At 32.3% G+C, this 22,642-nt stretch overlaps 1 protein-coding gene across 2 annotated transcripts in view; it reads right to left on the bottom strand.

Moving 5' to 3' along the window:
• fj (four-jointed box kinase) overlaps positions 1-18,519 on the bottom strand; it is a 904,662-nt gene extending 886,143 nt beyond the window's left edge. The window contains exon 1 of one of the 2 annotated variants that reach the window (XM_069829476.1): positions 17,438-18,519. The gene's annotated coding sequence lies outside the window, so the exon portion shown is untranslated. The remainder of the gene's footprint in view (positions 1-17,437) is intronic. The other variant, XM_069829477.1, reaches the window with a different exon arrangement.
• Positions 18,520-22,642: the final 4,123 nt, after the last annotated feature.

Genomic DNA, 22,642 nt, shown 5'->3' with positions numbered 1-22,642 from the left:
TTTATTTAACGATTGATATTTTAACATCGTCATATCATCATCATAATCACCATCATTCATCGCCATCTTTATATTCACTAGCACAATTATCATCATTTCATGAGTCAGGATTTAAATTACTGCATTTCGTTTTCAAACGTTTGCTTTGCCAGTTCGATTACATTTTAAAACTTTCAGAGATTTTGGAATTTATTCATTGCTTGTATACGATTCTTCTTCAGCTCTTTATGTATATTTTATGTAATATATTATTTGCAGTCCTTATATGCATTTTCCATGTTTTATAAGATTCTGAAAATATGCTTGTACACAAATTTCCAATTTAATTCAATTCACTATATTAGGCCATTAGACATACAGTAATAGCCTTCGTCATAGATACATTGAAAAACATATAGACTTAATACATTTGAAAAACATATAATATATTAAAAAACCAGAAACATTTAATTTAAACACAAAACACGAAATATTTTGAAACTATAAAAATTAATGAAAACGCTTCACACAATGTTTTAATTGTAATTAAATATAGCCTAATTAAATGTATTTATTAAAAAACAATTTCTCACAAATTTGTGTTAAAAACTCACCAACAGAGTAACAAGGATTATTTAATAACCAAATTATAAAATCTAGTTTAAAAGCTATTGATTGGTAACTAATAATATTGAATGAGAAGCTTATTCATCCCCATAACACAAACGTTTGTGTTGCCTCTTATGTACTCTACTTACTTATTTACAAATGGTTCTCAAGGAACCCTCAAGTTCATTGCCGCCCTCACATAAACCTGTCATCGGTCGCTATCCTGAGCAAGATTAATCCAGTCTCTATCATCATATCCCACCTCCCTCAAATCCATTTTAATATCATCCTCCCCAAAGGTTTTTTTTCCCCTTCGGCCTTCCAACTAACACTCTATATGCATTTCTGGATTCGCCATACGTGCTACATGCTCTGCCCATCTCAAACGTATGGATTTAATGTTCCTAATTATGTCAGACGAAGAATACAATGCGTGCAGTTCTGCGTTGTGTAACTTTCTCCATTCTCCTGTAACTTGATCCATCCCTCTTAGCCACAAATATTTTCCTAAGAAACTTATTCTCAAACTATTAAATAAGTATATAATAAATTTTCAATCTTAAGACATATCAACCTCTGTGTTGATATGTCTTAAGATTGAAAATTTATTATATACTTATTTAATAATTCACCAGGCATATTGAAATATAAAAATGAATTGTAAATTATTCTCAAACACTCTTAATCTCTGTTCCTAAAGTGAGAGTCCAAGTTTCACAACCATACAGAACAACAGATTTTTTGACAGCAGACTAGATCACAAAAGCTTCCCAACCAAATGATAAACAGGCATTACTCATATTTATTCTGCGTTTAATTTCCTCCCGCGTGTCATTTATATTTGTTACTGTTGCTCCAAGATATATGAATTTTTCAACATCTTCTAAGGATAAACCTCCAATTTGTAGAGGGAGTCTGGTGGTTCAGGGCTACAATAGGAGCGTAGAGCTCCGTAACATATATTTCCACTTCGCACAATATTCTCGTCACGAGACATAATCATATCGGCTACTTTGTTTTTCGGGATTTACTTCCAAACCTATCGCTTTACTTGCTTCAAGTAAAATTTCCGTGTTTTCCCTAATCGTTTATGGATTTTCTCCTAACATATTCACGTCATCCGCATAGACAAGAAGCTGATGTAACCCGTTCAATTCCAAACCCTCTGTGTTATCCTGTTATGTAATCTACAGTATGGAATGTTAATTTGTTCACCTTTTCTAATTTCATGATCATAATTATATTGGCCACTAATGCGTAATTGTCGATATTATGTCGAGTGTAAAGTGTTAGATCGTATATATACTAATTTATGACTGTTAATATCTGTGATTCTATGAAAAGTGGTCGATGATGTTTAAGATAGTTTGATTTACATAAAATTCTAATGGCTTTCTTTTGCAAAATCAAGACACTTCAAAATCTGGTACTATTTCCCCAGAAAATTAAGGTATATCGGATTATCGTCTGAAAGAAAGAAAAGTAGGCCTACACACATCTTAAATAATTTTGAGAATCGCAAGTCATTAGTTTCTGTAACAAATATAAAACTCTTGATAACTTTGTGCATAAATTACATGTACTCCTACCATAAAAAGTCACGTCAGATATAACAGGGTTTCTACGTGAAAAAATTATTATTATTATTATTATTATTATTATTATTATTATTATTATTATTATTAATTTCAAAAGAAGGGATTGAAGTTAATGTTTCCGACACTAATGTCAAAATTTATGAGAAAAACTTCTTCTCCTAAATTCAATTATAGGTCTAGCTTAATTTAATCATAATAAAATTATTAACAGTAAAGATTGTGTCCAAGATCCTTGCATATTCTTACACAAGAAGCTTTATTTTTGCAAGCACGTTGATTTCATGTGTTATCTTGCAATTTAAATATTGGGTTTAATACAGTCTGTAATGTATCCTTTGTCAACGTCTGATTCACATCTAATACTTCACTTACATTTCTCTGAGATACAAACTCGAATATGCATCTGTAGTCTAGAATTCTATTAAAACAGCTGACTAGTTTAAATGAGAAACTATTCAACGTAAATCCATATCGTTCTGTTAATGTTTTCGACACTAATTTTATAATCTTTGTCAGGAAAACTACTCCTCTTAAATTCAACTAGGCGTATAACTACAGTGCGGTGTTGAACTCCCGACCACAAGAGTTTTACTCATCGGGGGTAAATTTTTAAATTTATATTTCTGTTTTGTTTAAATATTTAACATGTTCATTTTTGTTTGATGAAGCTATATAATAGTTGTAATTGTATTTTTGTTTCTATTATATTTAATATGTATTTTTGTAGTTTCTTGATTGTAATTGTTACAATACAGTAAAATTCCTCGTATCCGGCAACTGTGAGACAAAGCCAGTGCCGGATAACTGAATTTTCCGGATAATTACAAGTGCAGCTCTTAAACATGGTGCTAGTTTCGGCCCAAGACTTCATAATAATATTACAAACCATTTTTCAAATTTGAAATATTTTAAAATTGAAGCTTTTAAAAAAGAAATCTGTAAAATTATCCATAATATATAATATTAACAAATGTATTTTTTTACCTTTTATTTCTGTCGATTATAGACTATTCATGTTTTTATTGAATATCACTGGCTTCTGTCAGATTGTCAATTTATATTAAATGTGTATTTTTCTCTATTTTCTCTTTCCTCTTTATCCTTGCTCTTGTGTTGTATTTATTGGTTTGAATTAAGTTACTTACTGTATTTAGTAAACTGTCCTTGTAAATTTTATGTTATATTACTGACTAAGACCACACGAGCCTGGCTCTTACGGTAGTGGCTAGAAACATTTTTGTTCTATAAATGTAATTTGTACTCACTAGCTAGCTAGTTAAATAAATAAATAAATAATAAATAAATAAATAAATTGGAAAATACGTTTATATGTTATGTAAAGACACACTCTACTGCACAAAAATTTTTTTCCATGTTGGAATTGAGTAATTTTCATATAGATATTTAAAAATAAAGTTTTGAAATAAGTACAATGTTTACTTTTAGTACTGAATACGGTAATGTACATTCATCAGTTCATAAGTATTGTAATACAGTAATACATAATAGCGTAAAAGCTATTAAAAGTTTTCGTAACCTTATGACAATTTTAAATGGCGGTCATGTGAGTCATGTGATAATTTCTCGAAAGGCACTGATGCTATTTCAGTGGTAAAGGAATATAAATATTTCCTGCTTGCAAGAAATACTGAGCAGTGATTTTGAGTTAAGTGCAGGGTTATTAAAAACAGTTGAAATTAATGTAATATAACAGCTAAACAAATTCAGCAAACAAAAAGAACTGAATGGCTATGAAATGTGTTAAGAATGGGATTTTGTCTCTGCACGTGGATTGTCTGTTGTACATATTCGACAGTTGTGACTACTGACTACACTACTAATACAAAGTTGGCGTCATTGTATACAGTAGGCCTATTCGAGACGATCATTCCGGTTAAATTTACATCTGAGGCAATACACGTAATTGTTGAATGTAGTTATGAGTGTGTGATTCGAACGTTGTGTGATTCTTATACAGTAGAATTCCTCGTATCCGGCAACTATGGATAACTGATTTTGCCGGATAATTGGTTATGTAAAGCCACACTGTACTGCACAAACATTTTGTTTTCCATGTTGAAATTTACTAATTTTCATATAGATATTTAAAAATAAAGTTTTGAAATACGTACAATGTTTATTTTTAGTGCTGAATACGGTAATGTATATTAATCAGTTCATAATTATTGTAATACAAAATAGCGTAAAATATACTACAAGTTTTCGTAAACTTATGGCAATTTTAAATGGCAGTCATGTGATGTGAAGAGCAGTGTAGCCAACGTCGCAAATATGAAGACTATGAAGTAACGCTCGATGATTTGAGCGTAAGAATATTTTATTGCGTTTCGTGGAATCCATTGTGCAACAGCAGCGCTTAGCGGTAACAGCCATGATACTATCTATCACTCGAATGAAATTTTTGCGCGCTGTAGGAATAGAGAATTTCACACTTTCCTATTTAGACTCATCCAACACCCCTTCGAAACAGGCGAGTTCAAGTGGTAAATTTAAAGATATAGTCTCTGAGCATTGTTTACAAGGTCCAAGTGACAGCTTACCGATGCTACCCGATCTACTCCAGGGACATAATGGGTTTCTCTGTCTATGTTTTCACACGTGAACAATATAAAGAGTAAACACGATATGTGGCATGTGCGATCCATGAAAACAACTTACATCTTCGTTCGACTCTTCCCTTTGGCATGAATGGCTATTCTTTTTTGGCCTCGTCAAAAGTGCCGTTGTTTTGGTATTGCCGGTTATTTAAGTGCCGGATACGAGGAATTTTACTGTCATAAATATATATCTGAGAAAAAACCTTAAATCATAGGTCTAAACAAATTAATAAAATAGATTGTGTCTAAGGTTTTTGAGCAATCTTTGACTGTAGGCTTTAGTTTTGAAAGCATGTAGATTTCATACGTAAGCCTATTCATGCAATTTGAATATTGGGTCTATATTTCGTTCCATAATGTCTGATAGGAGAAGTAAACATTTCCGGCAGAGGAGGAGAAGTATAATCGCTATTCAACCAACGACAGAGATCTCATTCCACGCTCGACTTGAACTTGGGCGGTCTGAAGCGTTTTATCTCAGCCCAACTTCAAGATAAGAATGATGGAATGAGACCTCTGTCATTGGTTGAATAGCAATTATACTTCTCTCTTCCTATGCCGACAATGTTCACTTCTCCTGTCAGACATTATGAAACAAAGTATAGTACGATCAATAATTTGTTCTTTTTCTACGCCTGATTCACGTTTACTACTTCACTTTATGTCAATGAATATGAAATTTGAAACTACAACTGTAGTCTGGAATTTCGTTACAACTGATTGGGCTAAATTTAGAAAGTGTCCAACATGAACTCATAACGTTATATTCGTATATATTTCTGTCCAATGACTCAAAGAATAGTTATGAGAAAATTTTTGATTATTTCAAAGGTTAAGATTTATATTCCACAATGTCAAGATTTAAATGCCCCGTGTTTATTCATGGACCTTAAAAGTTATAATAATTAATCTGTGAATAATCTCATAAACAGCGTTACTTTTCGTGTTCCTATGAGGGGCATGAGAAGTCACAATCTTCTCACTAACTTTTCTGCAACAGGAATTCTAAATCTCTTTCCCCAGTCTCCAGATATATTAATAGTGTCAACATGGACAGCAGTATATTCGACCCATTCATTGTATGGCGCTGTTTTTTTGTTTTTACTATAAAGTCTTATGTAAACTATTATACTTCTACCACGTCATACTACTTTTGACCAATAAAACGGTACGAAAGGACGTCTTTCAACCAATCATGGCTGCTTATCGTACAATTTTATCGCTTCCCTAGCATTTGTTTAATTTTATCGCTTCCCTAGCATTTGTTTGTTATCACTATTCTACCATTTGTTTCTTTGTTTGCCAACATTTCAAACTGTAAATTACTATAAAACATGCATTGCGATCGTAATTTGTTTCCCGCATAGATAGAAAACTGAAAATGGCGGCTCCGTTCAAACATTTTGGTGAAAGTAACATTAGTGAAACAGAATTTTAGTAAGTCAATTAATCTCTATTTTATTGTATTATAATACTTTATTCTCCTAATCTTTATATACGTTCTCCTGTTTTTATCACCTCCCTACCATTTGTTTCTTTGTTTGCCAACATTTCAAACTGGAAAGTCAATTAACATTTTATTGTATTAGAGTACTTTATTTCTTCTAATCTTTATGTACTTTCTTCTAGTCGTGTAACAGTCAATTAAATTCCACTAGAGTTTTGATTTTCTTTAAATAAATCAAAATCTCTAGTGAGATTACTGTTGAAAATGTTTACCAACAGTATCGTTGTTAGTCTTTAATTTTTCACTGAAATTGTTGTTTTTGAATCTATTATATATTTCTTTAATAGCTAATAATATTTGTATTGCCAGAAAAATATAATGTAATATGAACAAAATTCTAGCACTCCTCTGAAAGAGTGTTCTCGTGTTCAGGGAAGGATTCGATACATAATAAATTTACATAAATGAATTACAATAAAAATAACATCTAAACGTTATTGATTACTCATAACAAATTGCTTACATTCATTTTTAAACTTCAAACTGTTGGAGATAAATAGATGTGGGTGACTTTAATTTTATATATTTTTATTTCACCAGTTTAATGTATAGATTTAGTTTTGTATAGGCATAAAATTTTGTCATTATCATTGTGTAATTGTTTATGTTTTAATTTTTATTGTTGCATTATTATTGTGACTACTGTGGTACCCTATTATTGGCTAAGCGTTATTGACTAATATATTAATATTAATTAAAAATATATATTATTTTTATTTATTATTATTATTATTACTATTAGTCTATTATTATTATTATATTAGTATCATTAGCCTATTATTATTATTATTATTATTATTATTATTATTATTATTATTATTATTATTATTATTATCTAGACCTTACAATATTCATTGACAGCAGCTGTAGTTTCACAAGCATGTAGATTATATATTATACAATAGTGCAACCAGAATGTTGGAGAATAATACGGACATCTTTCTCTACTCCTGAGTCTCTTGTAATACTCTATTACACACATTAGTTCAGTGGTCGGCAAACATGACGTCATGTGAAATATAGCCCGCGAAACACAGAAACGGGGAAGGTGGAAGGAGGGAAATATAAGAGGAAAAGTCACAGAACATCTACACTGTTGCAAGTTTTGCGTGTGCAGAGACGGACAGTGAACATATTCAAACTAAGAGAAAGTTCAGTCACAGTCTAGTATATACAGTCACGAAGCTCAATACGTAGTAAATATGCATCCATAGATAGTTGCTAACTGCTAGGTTCGCTAATATCGCCTCATTACAAACAATGCGAAATAGTACCGGCACAGTCTATAGTTCCCAGCACCCTCACAACTCAAGCTTCGTGACTGTATACAGGTTACTAGAATGTGGTTAAATTAAGTTTATGCCAATGTACTGAAATATGAACATAGTTTCCTTCTTCACATGAATGTATATTTGTTCATTTGAGTTTCATTTTTGTATGATTTGATTTCTTTTCTGTTAATTTATACACAATTTAAACGTTATGATGAATGTGTAATTAACTCATTAAAATTAGTAGTCAAGCTGCATGTAGCGAATTTAAACTGAGCAAGATATGTTCGCCCGTCACACGCGAAATTCGTTTTGATTTTACAACTGACCCTGTCGTGTTTACTTAACCCTTTCTAACCCAAATTAAATTTACAAGCAATCCATTTTGAAACAAATAGCTGTATTAGGACCAAGTTACGGGAGTGGCAACATTTGAAACAAAACTATATTGATGAAAATGTATTGAAATAGAAGTTATCCAGCAAAATTTACCTTCATCTGTAACACACAAGTATATAAATGCTATAAAGTTAATTATTGCCATATGGTATCTATAGGTAAGAAAGGGTTAAATATTGCGTAACTTTGAATGAACAAGTTATGGCTAAGGGGAAGATGATCATGCCATACCCCTCCGCCTTGTTGGTGTGCTAAAGGGTTCACTCGCGAGTCAAGAAATCCCGACCATTACATTAGTTACATAGGAACTGAAAATGAAGGAAGTAATCTCAAAACACATTCAGTCCATTGGGTCATTTTCATTATTTATACATATAGGCTATATTATGTTTGAGACCTCTATTATATTTCAAGCTTGTTTCCTTCCAAAATAACGCCAATCCTTGTCTAAAAGTTTGTGTTATTGTGAATGTCACTTGAAAACTCGTTCAATCCACTGGACCATTTTTATGATTTACACATGAAGACTATATTATCATGTTTGAGACCTCTATTCTTATATTTCAAGCTTGTTTTTTTTTTTCTAAAACAACGCCAATTCTTTTCTAAAAGTTTGTGTTATTGTGCATTTCACTTCAAAACTAACTCAGTCCATTGGACTACGTATTTTTATTATTTATACATACAGGCTATATTATTATGTTTCAGACCTATATTATTATATTTTAAGCTTGTTTCCTTCCAAAACAACGCCAATCCTTGTCTAAAAGTTTGTGTTAGTGTGAATATCACTTGAAAACTGGCTCATTCCATTGCGCCATTTTTATGGTTTACACATGTAGGCTATATTATTATGTTTGAGACCTCTATTATATTTTAAGCTTGTTTTCTTCCAAAACAACGCCAATCCTTGTCTAAAAGTTTGTGTTATTGTGCAAGTTACTTAAAAACTCACTCAGTCCAGTGGGCCATTTTTTATGATTTAGGCTATAGGTACATGTAGGCTATATTATTGTGTTTGAGACCTCTATTATTATATTTTAAGTTTGTTTTTCCAAAAACAACGCCAATTCTTCTCTAAAAGTTTGGTGTTATTGTGCATATCATTCGAAAACTCACTCAATCCATTGAGCCTTTTTTTTTATTTGTACATATAGGCTATATTATTATGTTTGAGACCTTTATTATATTTTAAGCTTGTATTGCATTTCTCCACTCCTGTCTATCTTGCGCACCGTTTTCAAAATTTATCCACCCAACATAACCTAGACACACGGTCACAACACTCCTCAATATTATCCATTCCCTCCCACCGAACATCCTCATATTCATCTTCTTTCACTGTGGCTGTTCCTCGACTTTGGAATTCCCTACCGAGTAATGTCAGGGACTGTCAGACATCAAACCAATTTAAGAATAGGCTAACGAAATATTTTTCTAACAATTCTTGTTAACAATAATAGCTGTTTCAGGTTTCTCAATGTTTAATGGTTATATATATATATATATATATATATATATATATATATATCACAGATAAATATCTAAATTATCTCATTATTATTATTATTATTATTATTATTATTATTATTATTATTATTATTACTATTACTATTATTATTATTATTATTATTATTATAACTATTTCTTACCAATGTTTATTACTGTCACATTAACATTACTTATCCAACGTTCATTATTATTTACTTTCATGTTGTTTTATGGTCTAGATATTAATGTAATAACTATGTAAGCAATTGTATTCAATTAGAATTAGAGTCTGGCTGGGCGGAAGAGAAGGCCTACTGGCCTTAGCTCTGCCAGATGAAATAAATTATTATTATTATTATTATTATTATTATTATTATTATTACACAACACAGAACTGCACGCATTGTATTGTTCACCTGACATAATTAGGAACATTAAATCCAGAAGTTTGAGATGGGCAGGGCATGTAGCACGTATGGGCGAATCCAGAAATGCATATAGAGTGTTAGTTGGGAGACCGGAGGGAAAAAGACCTTTAGGGAGGCAGAGACGTAGATGGGAGGATAATATTAAAATGGATTTGAGGGAGGTGGGGTATGATGATAGAGACTGGATTAATCTTGCACGGGATAGGGACCGCTGGCGGGCTTATGTGAGGGCGGCAATGAACCTTCGGGTTCCTTAAAAGCCATTTGTAATTTATTATTATTATTATTATTATTATTATTTTCTTCCAAAACAACGCCAATCCTTGTCTAAAAGTTTGTGTTATTGTGCAAGTTACTTGAAAACTCACTCAGTCCATTGGGCCATTTTTATGATTTAGGCTATAGGTACATGTAGGCTATATTATTGTGTTTGAGACCTCTATTATTATATTTTAAGTTTGTTTTTCCAAAAACAACGCCAATTCTTCTCTAAAAGTTTGGTGTTATTGTGCATATCATTCGAAAACTCACTCAATCCATTGAGCCATTTTTTTATTTGTACATATAGGCTATATTATAATGTTTGAGGCCTTTATTGTTACATTTTAAGCTTGTTTTCTTCCAAAACAACGCCAATTTTTCTCTAAAAATTTGTGTTATTGTGCATGTCACTTGAAAACTCACTCAGTCCACTGAGCCATCTCCTAGATCATATATGTAACAGATAACTCCTCGCTACGTTAAAATCGGCAGCACTTTAAAGAGAACGACCGCCAGGATCGCCACCCGTCCGCCGTAAACGAACACGAGATGGCAGCACAGTCGCTAATGCAATTCAAATGGGAATTATGACGTGACTCCTTATGTACCAACTAGATGGCAACGTAGTAAACCTGACAAAAGTTGTTAACCACAAAGCCTATAAGCCCGACATATCTGTTACATTATATGATCTAGGGCCATCTTTACGATTTATACATATAGACCCTAGGCTATATTATCATGTTTGAGACCTCTAATATCATATATAAGCTTATTTTCGTCCAAAACAACGCCAATCTCGGTTTAAAAGTTTGTGTTATTTTGCATGTCACTTAAAAACTCGCTCAGTCCATTAGGCCATTTTTATGATTTATACATGTAGGCTATATTATTATGTTTGTGATCTCTGTTATTCTATTTGAATCTTGTTTTCTTCCAAACCAACGCCAATTCTTCTCTAAAAGTTTGTGTTATTGTGCAGGTCACTTGAAAACTCGCTCAGTTCGAAGACTAGTGGATTAAAAAAACTAGTCCAGTCCTTTCATAAAAATGGACTTAACACGTTTTGGGATTGTAGTCTTCAATTGTACATCCGTAGTCTGGAATTCTATTACAACAGCTGATACGACTAAATTAGAAAGTATCGAAAGAAAATTCATACCCTTATGTTCATATAGGGTTCTGCCCATTGACTCTGGGTACAGGTATGAGAAAAACTGTAATTAATTTATTTTCGAGGCTTTAATTTCCGATGCCATGAAGTCGATTATTGTGTATTCTTATTCAAGGTACTTAAAGGTGATAAAACCTGTGACTCTCTCATGAACAACGTTAACTTTCATGTTCCTAGAAAAGATATGAGAGCTCACAAACTTTTCTATAATAGAAATATATTTCTCCAGTCTCCAGATACATTAAATATGCCAACATGCCCAGCAGTGAATTCGATCATTCATTGAATAGACTACGTTTTTAATGTAAAACCTTTTAATGTAACAGTTACTATTAGTTTCATACGTTATCAAGAGACAGAATAACCTAAATTTTTACACACATATATTTAGATCTTCTGTTACTTTAAGTTATGTATGCGTCATTTTAGTTCGTAAATATATTTGTATACGAATAATTCTACTTTAAAATTGGTTTTAATACGTTAAAACTATGAGCGAAGACAACCCCAACCTGTGAAGTAACACTTCGTGTTCACGAGAAGACTTTTGAGTTTTCCACCGTGTCCTGATACTTGTCAATAATTCTAACAGTTCGGAATTGTGTACGGGTTCCAGCAACAGGCCTAAAAACTCATACAACAGTTCGTATTGATTAGATTTTCCTAGATTTGTTATTACGGCGTACTTTATTGTATTAAATGCGTCCATAGTTCTTCGTAATCGTATCCATCTTAGCGGCCGATATTTCGTTAGGAAATAGCGTTTCACGATTATAGAAAATTCCGTCAACGGTTCTATAACGTAATTCCAAGATGGTAGTCCTTGACGTAATACATAGCGTTTCATTCTTTTAAGCTATAAACCACGTATCCGTATATTCATTTGCCACGTGTTATATTTGAAGATGTGATTTATTTCTGAATTTCCGTTAGGTTAAACTGCGTAATATTTTAATACTCTGTGTACTTCAAATATATATAATTCATTTTGTTTCATATTCATCATATTTTTTTTTTCTAGAATTTTTTTCATCCTATGTCATTAGTACAATTTAAACGTTAAGCTAATAGGCCTAGCTAGATTTCTGGCGGAAATTTGTGCGTGATGTCAATATGTCGTGAATTATACATTAAAATATGTAATTATGATATGGTTTCATTAATTATGAACTTATCGCCACTAATATATAAACTAAGAAATAATATGAACTTCCGGTACAGCTAGCTCTTTGTCGTTGAAATGACCAGCGATTGGTGTTGAGATGTTAAACATTTGAAAGTTACTCCCATGTTAGAACATCTTTAAAATTACAGAAAGAAATGGATTGAACATAGGCTATTAACAGAATGGAAAATTCAAGATTACCGAAACACATTCTAACTTATCAGATGCGTGCAAAAAGAAAATTGGGAAGACCAAAACAAAGGCGGCATGAGAGAGGAACAGCCCACTTATCCTGAAACTCAACAAATTCTGGACTAAAATTAAATTTAGATATTTCTAATCTGTAATAAATTGTTGGAAAGTACAACAATTTTGTTAAAATTCCTTTTGCGCTGTAAATCCAATGGTGGCTCTAGCATCTGGTTATGTATTATTATTATTATTATTATTATTATTATTATTATTATTATTATTGTTATTATGACCAACACTTTGGTAGGTAAATATATGATAAATCTTTCAATTGGTTGGGCTGTCCCATTTTAAAGGTAGTTATTATCTGATGAACAACAATTGAGCATGTATTCTTATATTTAGCTTCAGATCCAGAAACTCGACTAAACTTCGATTAAAATTAAATTTACAGGCTATATTTCTGATCCATAATAAATTGTTGAAAAGTATAACTTGGCCTATCCCATTTTAAAGGTAGTATTATCCGGTGAACAACAACTAAACATGTATTGTTATAATTAGCTTTAGATCCAGAAACTCAACAAAACTTCGATTAAAATTAAATTTATAGCCTATACCTATTTCTGATTCATAATAAATTGTTGAAAAGTATAACTCGGCCTGTCCCATTTTAAAGGAAGATATTATCTGATGAACAACAATTGAGCATGTATTGTTATATTTAGCTTTAGATCCAGAAACTCAACAAAACTTCGATTAAAATTAAATTTATAGGCAGTACCTATTTCTGATCCATAATAAATTGTTGACAAGTATAACTTGGCCTGTCCCATTTTAAAGGTAGTTACTATCTGATGAACAACAATTGAGCTTATATTGTTATATTTAGCTTTAGACCCAGAAACTTAACAAAACTTCGATTAAAATTAAATTTATAGGCTATATTTCTGATCCATAATAAGTTGTTGAAAAGTATAACTTTGCCTGTCCCATTTCAAAGGTAGTTACTATCTGATGAACAACAATTGAGCTTATATTGTTATATTTAGCTTTAGATGCAGAAACTCAACAAAACTTCGATTAAAATTAAATTTATAGGCTGTACCTATTTCTGATCCATAATAAATTGTTGAAAAGTATAACTTGGCCTATCCCATTTTAAAGGTAATATTATCCGGTGAACAACAATTGAGCCTATATTGTTATATTTAGCTTTAGATCCAGAAACTCAACAAAATTTCGATTAAAATTAAATTTATAGGCTATACCTATTTCTCATCCATAATATATTGTTGAAAAGTATAACTTGACCTGTCCCATTTTAAAGGTAGTTATTATCTGATGAACAACAATTGAGCAAGATTTGTTATATTTAGCTTTAGATCCAGGAACTCAACAAAACTTCGATTAAAATGAAATTTATAGACTATACCTATTTCTGATTCATAATAAAAGTATAACTTGGCCTGTCCCATTTTAAAGATAGTTACTATCTAATGAACAACAATTGAGCCTATATTGTTATATTTAGCTTTAGATCCAGAAACTCAACAAAACTTCGATTAAAATTAAATTTATAGGCTGTACCTATTTCTGATCCATAATAAATTGTTGAAAAGTATAACTTGACCTGTCCCATTTTAAAGGTAGTTACTATCTGATTAACAACAATTGAGCCTATATTGTTATATTCAGCTTTAGATCCAGAAACTCAACAAAACTTCGATTAAAATTAAATTTATAGGCTATATTTTTTATCCATAATAAATTGTTGAAACGTATAACTTGGCCTGTCCCATTTTAAAGGTAGTTACTATCCGATGAACAACAATTTAACGTATATTGTTATATTTAGCTTTAAATGCAGAAACTCAACAAAACTTCGATTAAAATTAAATTTATAGGCTGTACCTATTTCTGATCCATAATAAATTGTTGAAAAGTATAACTTAGTCTGTCCCATTTTAAAGGTAGTTATTATCTTATGAACAACAATTGAGCCTATATTGTTATATTTAGCTTCAGATCCAGAAACTCAACAAAACTTCGATCAAAATTAAATATAGTCTATATCTCTGATCCATAATAAATTGTTGAAAAGTATAACTTGGCCTGTCCCATTTTAAAGGTAGTTATTATCTGGTGAACAACAATAATTGAGTATGTATTGTTATATTTTGCTTCAGATCCAGAAATTCAACAAAACTTCGATTGAAATTCAATGTATAGGCTATATTTCTAATCCATAATAAATTGTTGAAAAGTATAACTATTAGGCCTATGTAAAAATTTCTTCTGTGCTGTGAATCAAATAGTGAACGCAGTATTTGGTTATATTATTATTATTATTACTATTATTATTATTATTATTATTATTATTATTATCGATACTTTAGTAGCTAATTGAATTGTAAATTTTCAAATCATAGGCCTTTATTACTATATAGATACTCATTATCTGTTTAACAATAATTATGGAGCGTATATTATTACATTCAGTTTTTGAGCCAGAATTTAAAAATTCAACAAATCACAGATTAAAATTAAATTTATATGTTTCTAAGCCATAATAAATTCTTGGAAAGTGTCATTATATCGTTAAAATTCCTTTTACACTGTGAATTCAGTGATCATTCCTGCGTCTAATTATCATTATCCTTATCATTATCATTATCATTATCATTATTATTATTATTAGGCCTATTGACAAAACTATGATAGTTTGAGAGCTAATTTTATTGCTAAAGCTTTCAATTATTAGGCATTTCCCATTCTATATATTATACTCTTATTTATTAGCTGATTAACAATTATTGAGACTATACCGATGTATTATTGTGTGTAGTTATTGTTCCAGAAACTCTACAAAAATTGTTTCTGTAAACTACATAGCCATTGAATGATACTTTGCGTTTGCACGACTCGAAATTGGCAATATTGAATCACGTCTATGTAGTTACGTTACTTTCTTACCAATATATTTACTAATTTATTGCCTATGTAAATAATTTTGAGCTATAAACTGAAAAATGTGTGAAAGAATGTTAGTTTTTTACTCACAAAAATGGTTTTCATATGAAATGAATATAACAAATCTACAAGATTTGAGTTTTGAAAATAAACTGGTAGAAAAATTGTTTACTTTCTGAAATGGACTGAGTAAGTCTTAAAATTTAATTATTAACACTTCAGCAGAAAACCCAGTGTATAAATCTGCATGCAAATATAAACTGCAATAATATATATCATAATATCAAATAAGATTAAAGAAAACATTCATTAAGATAAGTTCTAACAAAGCATGTTGATTCAAATAATTAATTATTTCATGAAATTTTAAAGTTTCACAGTACATTCATATCGGTTTATTAGAAAACTTTTACGAAACATTTACTGTAGCTACGGGTATAATTTGAATCACGGAATCTTTCCTCATATGACCTTGGGCTAGGGGGTGTGTTTCTTTCATTCAACATGTTGAGAGATGCAGGTAAGAAAATGTCCGATTCAGTAATACAGTAGTTGTAAATCAGCTGTTTCTACGTTTTCGTTCATGGATAGCTTTAGAGTTTTTTGTTATTAATTCTACCCCGTCCGTACATGTTGATAAGGTCCTGTCACATCATATTTGAGGCCTGTAATTAATTTATTATATACCCTGTACTTCCCTTCCGGGAACACTGCCTGGCATCTGTTTTCGTAGCTAAAAAAAACATTTGTGAGACTGTATTTCGTCTAATTTTACGTTATATTAACAATAAATTAATGTAATAAAACTCTATTGTATTCTTTCATGTAAATGATGGAAATTTGTTGTCATTTTATTTACATATCCTGAAGATGTTTTTATTAGAAGTATAATAGAACGGACTCTGTAATACTAATATTTATAAATATTATATTTATGATGTGTTTGTATTTGTATAAAAATTAACTCTCATTTTAACAATAAAAGTTCAACAATTTCATAACAGGTAGTGACAAAAATTAATACACAACTTCTTACAGAAAAAAACTAGTAAAATCTATCTAAATCCTTCATAAAATGAAGTTTACTGAAAGTTACAAGCAAACGCAAGAGGATAATATCGTTCTACCCGCTTTTAAAATAGTAGGCCTAATATTATTGCAAGATTGAAAACACATTCTGGGCATAAATAAAAATAATTTACTCTATAACAACCTATTTTATAATATTTAAGAATAAAATAAAACATCTTGTAGTGTCAACTTATCTGAAATAAGAAGTTATTAAGTACCACCAATAATATTCCTTACTTAAAAATTATAAATAGATATGCAATTAATTAAATAAAATATTAATAAACAAAACAACAAACAATACTTAATAACCATAAACAAATGTTTATAAAACATCTGAATCACACACTGCAATTGTTTTACATTGTTTTATGTAAAACAAAAGATAATTTATGTTTTTATACAACTAGGAATAAAAGCTATTAGTGTTGCTAATAGATTTGTCTGAATAGAATTTAGCATTACGATTCGATAGAAGAAAACAGTTAATATAAACTTCCATTAATGAAAGAAATACTTTCATTACAAGTTCACATTTTAGAATCAAAGTAGGCCTAATAATTTAAAGTCCTGTAATAATGTCAAGGTTTGAATACTAAAGATAAAAACAAAGTATAAATATGTAGCATTCAATTCATTTGATCAAAACAACTGCTAGATAGCGGAGACAAAATGTAAACATTACATAACGTCAACATTACCTCAGTAGAAGGAACTTGCAGGTTTTTGACAGCCCTCAAGCATGGAAATGGGAAGTTATCTTATCTGTGTTTTTACTGCTGTAAAGTCGGTGTCACAGGGTTAACATGGGGATTCTGTAATCGGAAGAATGTGATGTGCCCGTGAGTACTTACGTCATTGAACGATAGGCCTCTTCTACGGGAAAGATTGAAGCAGGAGATAGACTCTAACCCGGCGGCCGTCTTTCTTTACACATTCGTAAAATAAATGAACTTGATGTGTTCTTTTTGGACGCTGCACCAAGTTTTTTTTTTCTTTTCCTCTCAACGAAACTTGACTTTTAGTTGTCATAAAAATCAAGCTGCAGTTTAAGAAGAATTTCTTCGCTGTTTTTGTGTCTTTATGCTATATCTCATTTTCACAACAACCTAAGCCATTGCCACTAATATATTGCACACTATATATATTTTTGTTCTTTTTTATATATTATCCACACCGTTTTTAAGATTTAATATATGTGTTAAAAGAAATATAAAATATATGCTTTAAAAATTAGCTATGAAGTCGTGAGTTGTAGGAAAAACACTAACACTTTTCATACGTTGGTACTTTTCAGATGAATCACTATATTTTCTGTGAAGAATTATCAGAAATGCTGTAGCTATCTCCGAGGTGTAAAAGTCAATTCATGTCCAGTTTTATTTATGATATACTAGCAAACCCAGTTCGTCTGAAACGCTTGTATTTAATTGTATAGTGTCATTCATCAACAAGAAACGTGGTTTTGATGGAAATGCATGTGCAATCACGTTCCCAAGGCAGTCTAAGGGTAGGTTTTTCACATGTACTTACAAAATATAGAAAAAATATACAGTTAATTGCTAAAAGTTGTTAAAAAATTAAATTGTTTTGGTCTCTAACTATATTTTCACTGACTACCCATACAGAAATGTCAAACAATGATCAGAAGACAGTAAAAGAAGGCGTGAAAACACCAGATGTTGCCACATGAAATATTTTCTCATCTCACTCCACACGGTTAGGTCAGAACGAGGCTTTAATTTACCGATTTGGTAACACTTTTGGCCGCAACTGGGATGTACAAGACTCTAGAGCAACGGCAGAAAGCGGACTCTACCACCGATCTTTCAAGCTTCAGAGGAGTTCTTGCTTCGGGCCACCCTCTGCCCCCCTCGCCGCTCCTACCTGTCCAGACGACCAGACTACCACACCACCTAGGCGGACAAAACTTGTAACTACATTCCCCCCACCCCTGCCTGTCTCGACCTCCAGTTACCAGCTAGGAACATTACATCTGAGAGATCCTGGAGATAAAGGGGCTTCGGGCCCTCCACTGTCTCTGCTTAGCACGGTAATAATAGAGATTAGCATTATAGCCAATAATGACCATGCTGATAATGGCACTGGAGAAAAAAGCGGAGGAAGCCTGATGATAATGCAGATACAGCACATATTAAAACGAGGCAGATAAAGCCGTGGCTTGCGATAATGAAACGGTCAACAGCTACGTCTATTTGTAAACAATAAAGCTAGCAATTAGAAGTAATCGATTAATACAACACTAAAGCATGCAGTGAAACTAATGGCTTTCCCAGTCGGAGACAATGTTTCAAACCCCGGCAGGAATATATGAATATTTTTTGTTTGTGGGTTACTTCAGTTCCTCGCGCATACATTCCTCTATTTCCTCACAAAACCAAGTTAATAATAATAATAATAATAATAATAATAATAATAATAATAATAATAATAATGGCTTTATTTAACCTGGCAGAGTTAAGGCCGTAAGGCCTTCTCTTGCACTCAACCAGGATTAAAACTTGCTTACATCGTTGAACATAAAACTGAATCGGAATTAAGTACTTACATACTGATACAATTTAGGTACATAATGAGATCAAAAGAGGTAGTTACATAAAATTTACCTCATAAAATAAAAATAAACATAGGCCAATGGAATACATATTAATGTTGTTAGAATCAAATACGAATCACATAAAAACAGAAGCCTATAATTCTATAAAAAATGTACACAGTAGAAATAAAAATAAACACATTAGTATACATATTAGTATTAGATTACAATTAAGTAGCATTTACATAATTAAACCAGAAACCGACAATTGAATAAAGTGTACACAAAAAAAAGATTAATAATAAAAAAACAACACAGTGGGATACATATTGGCGTTAAGTGATAAATAAACGCGATTTAGATAATAAAAATAAGAAAAAAATAAATAAAAATAAATACAGTGGAACACATTCCATTAAATATTTGCAACGCGTTAGGTCTGGCAACTCATCATAAGATATTTTTCTAATTTACGTTTAAAGGAAATTAAAGTTCGGCAGCCCTTGACTTCAGGCGGCAGAGAATTCCAGTGACGAGAAGTAGCAACAGTGAAAGATGAAGAATAGAGAGATGATGTTAGGAGTGGTATTTCTAGCGTGTTATCATATTGTGACCGAGTATTATTATGAGTAGGGAATAGGCTGACCAGACGTCCCCGGTTTTGAGTTGCTGTCCCCGGGGAGCAAATGTCTCCGTTTTGTCCCCGGAATTTAATTTTGTCCCCAGAAGCTTTGATTTTGTTTCAATAAAATTTTACACATAAATATTTAAGGATCGTGATGGAACTGCTGCGATTCAAACACATTTCTGAACACTTCTCAGTATCAGACAGAAGAACCAGCGAGCACAGTATGAGATATTCTGCACTCTTTGAGAAGAACATAGCATCTTTGTCTTTGGTCATCTTAGCATTCGCATTGCGTGGAAGCGTTAGAACTGCCGCAGCGTCCATGTGTAAGGGCTATACTACACGAACGTTAAAAACGTTGCGTTGACAACGTTCTTTTATAGGAACTTGGTTTTTGGTAATATGATCGCTTGTTTAATTGCATGACTATACTGCACAAGCGTTAAAAACGCTGCGTTTGGTTGCGTTGCTTCGACGTTGGGAAGTTTCAACGCAGAGGTCTGCGTTGGCAACGCCATCTTTTGCAAGCGTATTCATACTACATGTGCTTCACCAATGCAACGTCAACAACATAGTGGATATTGTGAAGCAAATGCAGTTTTTACTACCTACCGTACTCTTGGTGAGAATGTAACCATTTCGAATATACCTCCACCTAAACAAGACGACATACCGGATGGTATTATTTCTCAGACTACTTCGGGTCATGAGAGTAATGTAAACGATACCCAAACAAAATTGGGACCATCTCTTCGCTCGACAGGGACAGGAAGAAAAGAAAAATAGGAAAATAGTCTAGTAACTGTAACAAGGGATATTATAAGTATATTATCAGAGAGCGTGGCCATACAAAGACAAGACAGAGAGAATGACAAGGATGGAAACAAAGCTTTCCTATTATCATTTGTCAAAATCATGGACAATTCACCTCCAGAGCTTGCAATTGAAGCCCGTTTCAAAGTTTCTGAAGTGTTCAGAAACCTGCTTGTCGAGCAACGGGCAACATCAAGAATGCCCCAATTGTCAGTTATGTCGCTGTTGAGTGTTATTGACGATGGTTCAAATGATTCTGAATTCATTGTTAATTTCAGTCAGTACTGATTTCTGCAGCTTGTAATGTTCTTAATTTTCAACATAGGCCTATTATGCATAAAATAAAAATATAATCATTTTCTGCAGCTTCCAATGTTCTTAATTTTCAACATATTATGCATAAAATAAAAATATAGTAATTACAAATTAAGGCAAATTTTATTACTTACCTTAATGTTACAACCAGCTTTACGATAGGATGAATTGATTTCCTCATTACAATATCAGTTTTCCTAATTTTATGAGAAATTAAATTCAAAAGATCATCAAAACGTTTTATTGACATTCTGTAATAGAGAAAAAACTTGTCGCAATACTGTCGGTGATTTTCAAATGCAGTACTGTATAAAACTTTCCTGTCGAAAGTCTCTTAATGTTTGCGGGATGAATTCACCATCTCCTTTTCCTCCTTTTTGAGACAGACTTATAAATTGAACACATAGCAGAGCTACATATGCAACTTACAGTATATAACATCCATTACAGTTCTGAAACCAAACACAGCGTCCCTAACACAACGTGTAGTTTATACATTTTTCATGCGTTACCAACGTCTGTCAACGCAACTACGCAACGTGTAGTTTATACATTTTTCACACGTTACCAACGCCTGTCAACGCAACTACGCAACGTGTAGTTTATACATTTTTCATGCGTTACCAACGCCTGTCAACGCAACTACGCAACGTGTAGTTTATACATTTTTCACACGTTACCAACGCCTGTCAACGCAACTACGCAACGTGTAGTTTATACATTTTTCACACGTTACCAACGCCTGTCAACGCAACTACGCAACGTGTAGTTTATACATTTTTCATGCGTTACCAACGCCTGTCAACGCAACTACGCAACGTGTAGTTTATACATTTTTCACACGTTACCAACGCCTGTCAACGCAACTACGCAACGTGTAGTTTATACATTTTTCATGCGTTACCAACGCCTGTCAACGCAACTACGCAACGTGTAGTTTATACATTTTTCACACGTTACCAACGCCTGTCAACGCAACTACGCAACGTGTAGTTTATACATTTTCCACACGTTACCAACGCCTGTCAACGCAACTACGCAACGTGTAGTTTATACATTTTTCACACGTTACCAACGCCTGTCAACGCAACTACGCAACGTGTAGTTTATACATTTTTCATGCGTTACCAACGCCTGTCAACGCAACTACGCAACGTGTAGTTTATACATTTTTCACACGTTGCCAACGCCTGTCAACGCAACTACGCAACGTGTAGTTTATACATTTTTCATGCGTTACCAACGCCTGTCAACGCAACTACGCAACGTGTAGTTTATACATTTTTCACACGTTACCAACGCCTGTCAACGCAACTACGCAACGTGTAGTTTATACATTTTTCACACGTTACCAACGCCTGTCAACGCAACTACGCAACGTGTAGTTTATACATTTTTCATGCGTTACCAACGCCTGTCAACGCAACTACGCAACGTGTAGTTTATACATTTTTCACACGTTACCAACGCCTGTCAACGCAACTACGCAACGTGTAGTTTATACATTTTTCATGCGTTACCAACGCCTGTCAACGCAACTACGCAACGTGTAGTTTATACATTTTTCACACGTTACCAACGCCTGTCAACGCA

The sequence above is a fragment of the Periplaneta americana genome, chromosome 6 (genome assembly GCF_040183065.1).
Source record: "Periplaneta americana isolate PAMFEO1 chromosome 6, P.americana_PAMFEO1_priV1, whole genome shotgun sequence".
Lineage (NCBI taxonomy): Eukaryota > Metazoa > Arthropoda > Insecta > Blattodea > Blattidae > Periplaneta > Periplaneta americana.
This window is presented reverse-complemented; position numbering and strand designations above follow the sequence as displayed.